Here is a 5,989-nt window from a genome sequence, read left to right on the forward strand (position 1 = left end):
GTTTGACCTTCAGTATCACCCTGGAAAGGCGAATGTAGTGGCTGATGCCTTGAGCAGAAAGACCACGGGTGTGGCTAGCATGATGATTGCAGAGTATGATTTGATTGAGGAGTTCAGGGATTTGTGAATTTCTGTGACACCATTTGAGACTTCATATTTCATGACTACGGTCGAAGTCCGAAATTAGTTAATGGAAAAAGTTAAAGCGGCCCAAGTGCTTGATGAAGGGATCCAAATGATGAAAGAGCAAGATTTTGTGTTCACCGATGCTTCTCATGTGAAATACTACAAAGATCGGTTAATTGTCCCGAAGGGACCAATGGTAGAAGAAGTGTTAACAGAGGGTCATATGGGTAAGTACACCATCCACCCAGGTGCAACTAAGATGTACCAAGATTTGAAACAGAATTTTTGGTGGTTTGGGATGAAGAAAGACATAGCCCAGTTTGTGAATAAGTGCCTTATTTGTCAGAAGGTAAAAATTGAGCATCAGAAGCCTTCTGGTTTGCTACAACTATTAGATATTCCGGAGTGGAAGTGGATGAGTATATCCATGGACTTTGTTGTTGGATTACCAAGAAGCCAGGCTGGATTTGATTCCATATGGGTTGTGGTTGATAGGTTGACTAAATCCGCCCATTTCATTCCAGTCAAGACGACCTTTTCCACAGAGCAGCTAGCCAAACTATATGTTAGAGAGATTGTGAAGCTTCATGGAATTCCCGAAAGCATAGTTAGCGATTGGGATCCGAAGTTTACTTCACGCTTTTGGGAAGCGTTACATGAGGCCTTTGGTACTCAATTGAGATTGAGTACTGCTTATCACCCGCAGACAGATGGTCAGACAAAGAGGACCATTCAGACACTAGAGGACATGCTGAGAGCGTGTGTGCTTGAGCAAGGTAATACTTGGGACAAGTACCTGCCACTGGTTGAGTTCTCCTACAACAACAGTTATCATGCCAGTCTGGGCATGGCTCCTTATGAGGCCTTGTATGGCCGTAGGTGTAGAGCACCTACTTGTTGGACGGGGATCGGAGAAAGACAGTTATTGGGGCCAGACTTGGTCCAAGAGACTATGAAGCAGATTGAGATGATCAGAGATAGGCTGAAGAAAGCCCAGAGCCGTCAGAAGAGTTACTATGATGCCAAGCACAGACCCCTTGAGTTTTCTGAAGGGGATCATGTATTCATCCGATTATCACCTACTACAGGTGTTGGGCGTGCCTTGGGAGTGAGGAAGTTGAGTCCACGGTTCATTAGGCCCTACCAGATAATTAAGAGGGTCGGACCGGTGGCGTATCAACTTACTCTACCTCCCAACTTGGCGAATTTACATGACGTTTTCCATGTGAGTCAACTCCGCAGATATATATCTGATTATTCACACATTGTACAGTATGATGACATAGAGGTTAAGAAGGACCTGAAGTTCGTTGTTGGACCTTCTAAGGTTCTTGCTCGAGATGAGAAACAGCTTCGAAATAGAGTTATTCCCATGATCAAGATCCAATGGGAAGGATTGACACAAGAGGATGCCACATGGGAGCGGGAGGATGATATTCTCCGGCAATATCCCGATTTTGATATCAGGTATGATCTGATTTTGAGGACAAAATCTTTTAAAAGGTGTGGTGAATATAATAACCCTAATTATATGACTTTTAAATTAGAGGGTTATAATGAGGACCTTATAGTCATAAATGGAATGAGCATAAAATTATAAGAATTTTGATACCCATATTGAGGTATTATGCACAGATGAATTTTGATCTGTTAAATTTGACTGCTGACATAATAACAGTTAGTAGAATAGCTCCAAGTTAGCAAATTATAGTTAGAGAGCTAATTTAATGATATAAACATCATGAATTAGGTTAGGATATGATTTGGTGAAGATTGATACCCATATTGGGGTATTTTTGAAAAGTCACTTCTGCCGGGTATTTGGTACTGCTGTAGCAGCATCCGGTAGAATCCCGGAACAGGAAAAAGATAAGAAAATAGAAATAAAGACCAATATATGCCTAACAAGTCATAATTAGACCAAAAATGTTAAAGTTAAGAAGATTATGAAATCCGGGTACAATTAAGAACACCGGTAAAGACTACAGTGCAATTAAACAACTGTTAGTGGATCTGTGATCTACTAATCAAATTTTTAAGTTATGAACATGATAATTAGACAAAATTAATGTTAAGTACTTAAAGTTAGAGTCTTGAGAGTTTCCGGGTAAAAATTTGACGACGGATCAGTTAAAAATTACACCGGGTCTCACTAAAGGACGAATATCAGTTAAGTGACATGGCACCCCTCATTAGGGCACCCTCCTCTCCTTCCCTTCCATTTCTGATCAGCAGCCCCTTCACCTCCTTCTCTCTCTAAGTTTCAAATTTTGAAAACTCTCTCACTTCTCTCTAAGATTTCTTCACCTAAATCTCTCTAAACCACCAAACTTCCTTCACAAAGATTGTTCCCCTCACTCTCCTCTTCACAACCATACCATTTTCATGGTGTGAATCAAAAATTTCGTGTCCCTTATCATCCCAAACAGCCATGGTTTTGTGGAGAGCAAAGGCTATGGAGTTGTGTTCTTGAGCTCTCTTGAAGAATCACACTTGCTTGCTTGTTTCTTTTGATTTTTGGGAAAGTGTTCTTAAATTTTTTTCATGAAAAATATCATCTTTTCTTCTTATGTTCTTGAGCCTAACTCATGAGAATGTTCATGAAGGTGTGTGCTTGCCTAAAGGTGTGTTCTTGGTGGAAAAAGGTGGAGACTTGAGCTAAAGGAGAAACCTTGAAGATGTAAGCTCCCACTTGGGAAATATGAACCAAAAAGCCTCCCTTTTACTTGTTGAGTGCCTTGGTTTTGATATGTTCATGAGGAGAATGTTGTTTAAAATTTCGTAATTTCATGGTTTGATGATGATTCTTAAGTGTGTGTGTTTGGAACCATGGAATGATGGATTGGATGACTAAAGGTGCCACCTTTGGACCTTTGAGTGATGTTCATGTAAAAAGATGACTATGAACTCAAAAATGGACCATGAACATTTCAGCCATATCATGTAAGGATAGGGTTTGATGACAAAAAAATGTGATTAAGTTGTTAAGTGTGGAAAAATGATTAGAAAGATTAACTAGGTGGGTTAACTCTAAGTAAAACTCACTAATCATGATTAATAATGGCTAAAAATCCTAATTAATATAGCTAATCAAATCTTCCCCATAAAGTACATAAGGGTTTAGTTGTGTTAAAATTAAGGAGATGATGAATTAGGTGATTAATTAAGGGTAGAGATTAATTAACAAAAGTAATCAAGGATTTAACTCTAAAATTGGACTAAAGTAAGGTTTAGGTACACTAATTAAATAATTAGTAAAATTTAAGTATCATGACATAATAGGACTAAGGATATTTCATAATGTGACTTAATAATAGAAAAATCCAAGAATTAATGTGAATTAGGATTTATAATCAAAAGTAATTAAGGTTTGTTAAGTAAACACATTTAAGGCTAAGTAACCAGTTTTTAGGCAAAATTGGGGAGAACATATCTTCCTCCACAGAGGTCATATAGGAATGTGCCTTATATCAAATTGAAGATTGAGATGTTATCTACGTGGTGTCAGAATTTGGTATCAAGTGAAGATATATTCCATTCTGTATGTTCGTTTGAGTGAGGACTGCACAGGGAGGCATGTGCAGGGGCGCTGTACATGGCTGACACTTCCATGAATTTTTTCTCCCTCAATTATTACTCCAATTAGGCTCATAATATGTCTAATTAAAGATAAAAGTTTCTAATTGTCTACATAAAAATTTTAGAGCAATTGATTTAGTAGAATTTCCATAATCGCAGAAATGGTAAAGGATGTTTAGGGCCCTGTTCGGAGTTGGCAAACAGCTTTGTTTGTCCAACTTCAAATGGTGATAACCGGAGCTAGGAAACTTTAAATGAGGCATATGATACCTTGTTGGAAAGGTAATTGAGTCTAGATTAACATACTAAAAGATGAGAATTTTATAACAAGTGAGTCATGCCCAATAACTAGAAAACAGAAGCATGTACAGTTATGGAAAAACCGTAAAAGTGATATTTAAGCTAAGTGGGCTTAGGGGAACCCTTAGTAACTTATAATAATCATAAATATGACTTGGATGAGTTGAAAATAATCTAAGTGAGCCTTGCATGTGATTCTAAGCTATGTAAGTAATTGAAGATTAAAGTGGCTTGTAATAATGCACTAAAATATGTAATAAGTAATAATTGGTCTAGGCTTGTAATGGGCATATTATTGGCATATGAGTATGAAAAGTGGAATCATTAAATGATTCATTCGTGGATAGGACTTGATTAATTAATATGTAATTAATGATATGAATGGTTCCTACTCTAGGTGTGCCTAGAGAACCGTGCACTTGAGGATTTTGTTGGAGCATACGTATTATATTGGAGTGTGGGCTTGTGCTAAGCTCCCTAAGGTAAGCTCCTAGTTCTAGTTGACTCCTCTCTATTGTGGCCCCACCATGATGGTGGGCATTATGGTTATATTGTATGAAAGTATATGGTATGATGTATATGTGCATTCATTCACATTCATATAGATGTTATATGATCTTGATGTTATGATGATGCACTGATGATATATGTTATGAGGATCCTGGCCAGTGATCATGGTATGTAGGCTGCCTATGACTTGACTCTGGGAGCTATTTCATATTGAGGTTGTGTTGACTGTCTATGGATTGACCCTGGAAGTCACACATGTGTAACCGTCTATGGCTTTGACCCTAGGGTTACACAAGGATGATATGATGATGCTATGTTTATGTTGTATGTCTGTATTATATGCTTTATATCTGACTTGTTATGCAGGAAGTGGGCTCAGGGGTTAGAGGATCCTCTATGAACCTTGAGCTTACTGAGATGTTGTTATCTTACCCCGTTTGGGGACATCATTTCAGGTACCCAGAGTAGTGGTGATGCTTCTAGGGGCAAGGCCCCCGCATTGGAGTAGTTGATGATGCAGCTGATGATTTTATATTATGTTTAGATTTGATGTTGGCATGTAGACTTGTTAACATGCTTAATTATTTTATGGAGATTATGGTATGTATTTATTTAGGCTCGTGATAGTATTCTTAGAGCCATGGATTATTTACTGATACTTTTATACTTCGAATTAATATAGACTTGATGCATGTATTCAGTTAATTTGGGCATGGAGCCTTATTAGTTGTATTGACCCATTAAGGGGATTGTAGTCCGTGTGGGACTTGCAAGCTATCTGTTTAAATTGTTGTATTAATTAGGTTATCTGTATGTGTAGAATCATGTTTCTAGTTATCCGAAATACAGTCGTTATGCTGTCCGTGAGACTCCGTCAGGGATGACACTTGATGTCATATCTTGATGGTCAATGGCCACTAATACTGGCTCATGGGATTAATTAGTAGATGTATATTTAGATTTACGCTTTCGCGGTATCTGACGTGAAGGTTTTTAGAAATGTTTTTATGAAATGTTTTGGAAAAAGTTTACTCGTATTTTTATAAGATGCTTTATTCCTTTTCAAATAAAGTCTTCCGCTGTGAATGTTAAATATCATGTATGTTAACAACCGGAGTACTACGGGGTGTTACATACGTACCAAAGATGCATTTGGGATAATGGTTGGGCCATCAATTTGTGGAATCAACAACTCATTGCCCATTGGATACCAATGAGCAGCATATACCTTATCAATTTGTGCAATGGAGAACACAGGATCAACATAATCATAGTGGTTCAACTTTTCTACCTTGCACACTGTTAATACGTGCCTCCAAGGAAATCTTCTAGATGTGAACCGTCCACATTGACATTTGCGATTGAGCAAGTCCACCCTCATTATGTCACCTGCATCATGAGTTGATTGATTGTAGGCATCCTCAACTTCAAATAGCTACAGGTCCCTATCAAAAACCCGCACACGGAGACTCAC

This window comes from Gastrolobium bilobum, unplaced genomic scaffold, assembly GCF_033153095.1.
Source record: "Gastrolobium bilobum isolate Gb01-03AN ecotype WA unplaced genomic scaffold, APGP_CSIRO_Gbil_v1 utg169993, whole genome shotgun sequence".
Classification (NCBI taxonomy): domain Eukaryota; kingdom Viridiplantae; phylum Streptophyta; class Magnoliopsida; order Fabales; family Fabaceae; genus Gastrolobium; species Gastrolobium bilobum.